The following is a 6,992-nucleotide window of genomic DNA, read 5'->3' as shown; positions in this document are numbered from 1 at the left end:
CAAACACAAGCGCATATTCAATATGGTCCGAATTTCCGATATGGTCCTAATGGCTATCGAATTTCCGAATTGATCTCGCATATTCAATATGGTCCGAATTTCCGATATGAATTTCCGATATGGATTCAATATGGTCGAATTTCCGATATGGATTCAGGTCGAATTTCCGATATGATCCGAATTTCCGATATGGTCCTAATGGCTATCACCAAACACCCCTACTTATGGTTTGGTTTACTTTATTTTGTTATTATATATGAGAATTCAGAGAGCAAAATCATTATATTACTAGATAATGTTGTTTATATTTTCGGGAACTAAATTAACAGATATTCTAGGATATGTTGTTATTGGTACTTTAATGGCTATCACCAAACACAAGCGCATATTCAAACACATGGACTCGCACATCATTTTCCCCATTTTTGTTTAGGTTTGTTTAGTTACTACCAACAATAGTCATGTTGTTAACATTGGCGTTGTGTTCATGTCGCTAGAATTCTTTGTTCAGTGTCCCGACAATTGTGGCACAAATGACAATCCAACGGACCCCCAAAAACTACACGAGGAATAGGCACACACATTTATTCTTTACATTGAGAAGTGATCTATGTCATCCATTAATCTTGAGTAGGAACCCTAATCATTTTACTTTAATATCAAGAATCATAATTGCTTGTGGTGATTCATGGTTACGTCTATGTTAATTAGCCGGAGAATTGTTATCGAACATGTGTTGGGTTAACTCGTGTGTAGGTTTGTCGCAATGTTGACAAGATGCAATGATGACTACATTCCATTTCGAACAAAAATGGTGAGAAATATATGTAACAATTGTTTTTGACTATCCATATTTCTAATTTCCATCTCTAAAATTTCACGAACCAATGTAAACCATTCTAGGGTTCCTTTGTAAATTGCATTGAAGTTCTGTTCAAAGATAGGCATGAAGAAATTTGGGAAGAGCACATTTGTTTTAATAACATATAAATAACAATGGAGAAACTAGAGAGGAAATCGTTCATCTATTCGTTCAACTCTATCACCAAACCGCATTGTATTTTCCCCTAAAAAGTGTAAAAAGTAAAGATTTTTAGACGTGGTTTTGTAAATTTATTAGGCATTGTGTTGTACAACAACACACACGTGAAAAATTAAAACACTATGGAAGTTAAAAGATCATTCCTTAATTGAATTTTTTACCAAACTAGTGTTGGTAGAAAAAGTATTTACCATTTTGGTGTTGCATGAAAACTATTTACCAAACTAGTGTTTTCCTTTATTTTCTATTCACCTTTTATTATTAAATCATCATATTAGAGTTTCTTTTTTATTATTTTTATATTAGTTAACCTTTTTTAGATTTTATCAACAAAACTTTTCTTATCTTTTTTTTCTCTCGTTGCTATTCTTTTTATTTCTTTTTTTTTTATTGTTTTCAAATGTATTTATTTTTTGTTTTTATTTAAATATATTCATTTTACGAATTTTATTTTTTAGGTTTAGTTTCGAGACTTTGACGAACATAACCGATACCGATCAAATCCACGTCGAATAATCACCGCAACGTCTGGGTTTTACCAAATTATGTTATTTTTTTTTGTTTTAAATATGTTCATTTACGAATTTATTTTTGGCCGGGTTAAGTTCCGGTACGGTAACGAACCTAACTGGTACTGATGTTCTGGATTCTTTTCGTTTTAAATATGTTCAGTGTAGCATATTCAGTTTATTTTACACATTTTTTTTAAATTTGTTTATAGTTGTAGAGATCGGTAGCGACTCAACTTCATTTGGCATTTTTGCCTTTTTGTTTGTGTTCTTTGAATTTCATATTTTCGTTTATATTTGATATGGAGACTCGTGGCTTGTAGCAGGTTAAGTTTTAATATTTGATTATCTTTTTATGTTTCTTATTTTATTTTGAATTTATTTAGATGATTTATTTGTTTTTATATTTGACAATAGTATATAAAAAATAAAATAAGAAGAAAAGAATTATAACAATTAGTGAAAAAAAAAGCTGACTGATAAGAAAATATATAAAAAAAAAGAAAATACTGGATTGATGGATAAAATATACATAAGCATTATGTTATAAATAATCGATTAACTAAATAAAAAAATTAAAAGACTCCAATAAAAGAATTTAAAAATAAAGATGAATATAAAACAAATAAAAAAACACTAGTTTTGTAAATAATTTTCATAGGGCACTAAAATGGTAAATACTTTTTCCATCAACACTAGTTTGGTAAAAAATTCTTCCTTAATGTCGTATTTACATTTTTAGGCAGTGCAATTTATTTTTTCACCCTAACTCCACCCTACATATATATTGCTTAATTACAATCACACACTTCTAATCTACTGAAAGGCCACAACAGGGCTTTGGTGAACAAAAACTTTTGATCTCCTCAACTCCTTACAAACACGATCTAACATCACCAAAAAATCTCTCACAATCACAAATATTCGAAGTGGATTTTCATCATCTTTACTCATACCTCCATGAAAGTATTCAGTCATTTGCTTCACAAGTTCAAGCATTTTGTGTTCATCGTCATGCAACTCTTTCAGATTTTTCGCACCATAATTTAAAAAGGATTGCATAGATTCACCAAAGCTCAAATCTTGCTTCACCAATGTTTGCATTCTAGCCATCCCTTGAGATAGATTAGAAACCGTGCTCACAATTACATTGAAGTCTATGGTGGCAATTTTCTTCACATTGCATAGCTCGGTACTAAGACCACCCACAAGTTCCAAACCCATGTTTCTATATTCATCTTCTTTATCTTGGATGGTTCTGCGCTTGTTCTTTTGATTAATCTTTCCTATAATGCTTTCAGACGCTCGAACACCTTCGGATCGAACGATTTCTTGGACTACAAAGTGAAGTAATGTGGTATTTCCATCGGTTCCTTTTAGATTTGCGAGGGTAAGCAACGTTTCGAGATTAAATGATTTTGCTCCTCCTCTTGATGTATTTACATTCATTCGGTTTCCCGTTTTGAAAACCGCCTCTAGTAGTTTTAGGAATAGTCGGCTTGATCGGAGTTCTTTGCATGCTTCCTGACACAGCACAAATTCGAGTTAGATATATTGTAACATTCAGCATCTCATACCAAAAAAAAAACAAAAAAAAAACGAATCTATGAGCTTCTTGTAGGAAAAAAAAACAGTCTCTACTGACAGAATGAGGGTCAAATATTACGAACATAGTCTATAGGAATTCCACATACCTCAAGCACTAAGAATGTAGTTCGGAGATGAGTCACTTCATCTTCAAACGTTTCTCGATATAGCAATGCTTGGATTCTTTGGAATGCATATGGGACCGTAAGGATTGTTGCAATGAAAGTCTCGGCTGAACCCAAGTCGCCTTTGTAGCCGGTTATTTTAGCTTCTTCTTCCTTTGTTGGTTCCATCTTTATAAGTACTTCTAGTTGTTGTTGATTCAATCCACTTCCTATACCCAAGATAACATAAAATTAGTAGTTGAATGTTACATTCATGTCATGCTGTTGTTGGATCGTTACCTCGTATTAGCGCACAACAAGCTTGTTCGGCCGTGGCGTTTAGAGATTTTAAGAGTATGGCTAGGTTCTGAATTCTTTTTGGCTCAAGAACATGTTTACCAGGAGACATGCTTTGGTTTTCCGATTCATTAGCATTGTGCATATTGTAACTAAAAAATGACTCAATCAGATCCTAATCAAGGGTGTTGCTAAACGTACATCCCTCCATACGATTTTTACTAAATATAACCCCCCCCCCCAACTTATTAAATCAATTACTATTTTTCCTTAACATTTATTTACATCAATATTAGTCCCTCCAACATTTTGTTTCACTTAATAGTCTCCACCAAATATATAAAAATTAAAAACTATTTTGTTATTAATTATTATTATTATTATCATTGCAAATATTATTAATATATATATTTATTTTTAATAGTATTAATATTATTATCGTTCTCTCTCACACACACATGTATTCATATATATTTTCATAAATATAATAACGCATCAACAACGATAATAATAAATATTATTATTGTGATCAAGAATAATAAACACAAAAACGGAGAAACAAAAAGAATAAAAATAAAACTCTATAGAAATTAAAAAAATATAAATAAAACTTTTAAAGTGAGACCATAATATTTAGAAAATGTTAGACGATAGTAATTTGTCAAATAAAATTAGTGAAGGAATTCAAAGTTCAGGGGATGGATATGGCAAGTGAAGGAGGAGGTACGTTTAGCCTAACCCCTAATAAAACCAATTTTATATTGCATCCTAAAGTAGGCAAATTCATCAAAATAGAATTTGCTTGGTCAAACATCCTAAAAAAAGATTGACTTTCACCTTTTCACTAGTAAAAATTGCATCGACATAGTTGAGCACTGAGTGCATACTACGCTGGTCATGTAGACAACTTAGAAATATGGCATGTGACATCTTCAGCCAAAAATGTGCGTCAAAAAGTTTTATTTTAAAACAAAAGAAAAGTTAAAATTCTTTTTTAAATCTAACAATCAAGTGTGTAATCCGTCAAAGACTACCATCGCTAGCGTATTACGCACTAGGTTATTGGATTAAAAAAATTGAAATTTGTTATTTTGCTTTAAATAAAGTCGGAGAAAGTGTGTTCTTGTCCATTTGTCAAAACCAAAAAAAATACTAAATAATAGAAATATATTTTTGTGTGAATTTTTCTTCTAGAAATCTTACAGAAAAAAAACATAAATAAAAATAATTTGCTTACTCGAATGAGCTTGATTTGAGCTGATCCCAAACCATGGATCGGTCTGGCGCAGCTCGAACTTTACCCGTAACGGTCGGTGGCAATGGCTGCAAAATAGTAACTGTTTGGTTTGATCCTGAGTAAGAAGATGAAGGAAGTGTTGATGTTGAAGGTAACAACATGTCACAACTGACTGAAACATTAGAAGTTATTGAATTAGACGAATCATGTGAATTATAAAAATAATTGAAAGAATCATCATATGAATCTGATCCAAATTGTTCATCAAGATTCTCAGAATTTGATAATATGTTCCTCAAAGTAATCACTTTATGTTTTGCCTCGTTGTTTGCCAGATCATTCAACTGATCCTGCTTGTTTGTGTTCATGTTCATGCTCATGCTCTTTGATGAGGAGTTTGTTTTTCTTCGTGCTCTCAACGCTTTGAAGCACGCAAAGAGAATAATGAGAAAGATCATACATGTGGCCACACAGGCAGACACCAGAGTTGCCACCACCACAAGTCTCCTTTCATCATCTGTTTCGTCATATGGTGGGACAAGCGGTGGCAAATGGTGGTGGTTCCGCCTGTGGACATGATGAAGTCGCGGTGGTGGTGATGGTGATAGTTGCAACAATGCTGGTGCTGGCGCTGGGAGAGGTTGAAATATGGTTTTTTGGTGTTCTTGAATCCAATTAGAGCTTTTAATGGTGTAACATGAAGATTTTGGGTAGTGTATAATGCATAAACAATGAGTGTGGTGAGGAAGATGATAATGATCTTAGAGCCACACTCCATGATAATATAAGATATGAATTTGATGCAATGATAATATTGATGAGGATGATGATGATGATGTTAAATGCTACTCTAAGGAATCCCTGTGTATATTTGTTGGGGCCTTGGTCTTTAATCACTCATTAATTCCCTGTCTGTGTTGCTATGCATTTTGCCTCATCTTTATAGACATCTTGAAGAAACACTAGGTGAACCCACGAGCAGATTATAGATAATCTGGGGGTTAAGTAATGTTTCCCTCGAGGATGAGGTCCAGCAGAGAAGGTTGTTCTTCAGGGGACCTGCAAAACAGACACCGTAAGCTCGTCACTGAGAAGGGGGGGTTCCTCCTTGTGACCACCCTCCGGCGTGAGAATCAGACTAGATTGCTCTGAATATAAGTGTATATTAAGAGATTGCTAGATAAGATTGAGATATCAGATGATGTCCTCACCATTCCAAGGTGTTGGAGTATTTATAGCCGAAGGTAGGTTTCCTAGAAGGTACAGCCGGCTGAATAGTATTCCTGTTCTACCAACAGTGGACTACGCACAGGCCATGCTGGTTGGTGGATAGGCTACGGCCAACAGTAAAGGTCGGCTGTATACTGTTCCTTTACTGCCGGCTGCGCACTGTTCCACCAACTGTAGGCTGCGCGCGTCCCATCGTAAGGGTTGGTGAGTAGGCAGCGGCTAATAGTGACAAACAGTACTAGAGGGTGCTCCTCCTCGTATTGTTGTCGGTGAGCTGTCACCCTGTGATTGGTTCATGGGCTGCTCTGGTCAAATTGTCTGTTCCGCCCATACCTTAGTAGGTATAGTACGAAAGACCTTCCAGAAGCATACGGACTGGCTCATTTAGGCGGGAGTATTCCCGCCTTGCTCATTCCTTCATGTGACTACTGAAGTAGCGAATGCCTTGTGCGTGTAGCCTTGCTGTTAGTGCGGGTAGCCTTCCCTAATGGCTTGTATCCGCAGCTGCGGGAACAGGCGGGGTACTTCGCCATTGGGAGGCTTTCCCTGCGGGTACAGCTGGCGTACTGCGCGTAAGGTTCTCTGAGCATGGTGGGCCCTGCTGGAGCAGTTGGTTATTGCGCAGACGTCCCTATTCAAGGTGAGTCTTGCGGGTCCAACTGGGCTCTGCTGGGACCTACCTCTTCAAGTCCCCCCAGTCCAATGTTCTTCTCATGAATTATTAATAAGTGAGGTGAACTTTTGGACTTAGCAAGGAGTTTTTGAAAAGGGTTTAGTTTTTTGGTTTTCCGTGGTGATTCTTCCCGCGGTTTTCCTGATGTCACGCAGAAATTCCCGACTTTTCTGCTTGATCTTTGGGTGTGAAGCGGGTAGGTTTGTAACCTCCTCGTACGTCAGGAGCGTTGAGTCCTACTTGTGTGGATTCTCCGTGGGGTTTTGGTAGTTTTCAACATACTGATCAATTATGCTAAAACCACCAATCCCAT

General features: G+C 35.7%; 1 pseudogene; it reads right to left on the bottom strand.

Annotated features, from left to right (window-relative positions):
- Positions 1–2,316: 2,316 nt before the first annotated feature.
- On the bottom strand, positions 2,317–5,156 carry LOC143580721 (formin-like protein 11; annotated as a pseudogene).
- Positions 5,157–6,992: the final 1,836 nt, after the last annotated feature.

The sequence above is a fragment of the Bidens hawaiensis genome, unplaced genomic scaffold (assembly GCF_021521415.1).
Source record: "Bidens hawaiensis isolate Kalapana, Puna unplaced genomic scaffold, B.hawaiensis_p1.1 tig00030565_1, whole genome shotgun sequence".
NCBI classification, from domain to species: domain Eukaryota; kingdom Viridiplantae; phylum Streptophyta; class Magnoliopsida; order Asterales; family Asteraceae; genus Bidens; species Bidens hawaiensis.
The sequence above is the reverse complement of the archived record's forward strand: the minus strand, read 5'-3'. Positions and strand labels throughout refer to the sequence as shown.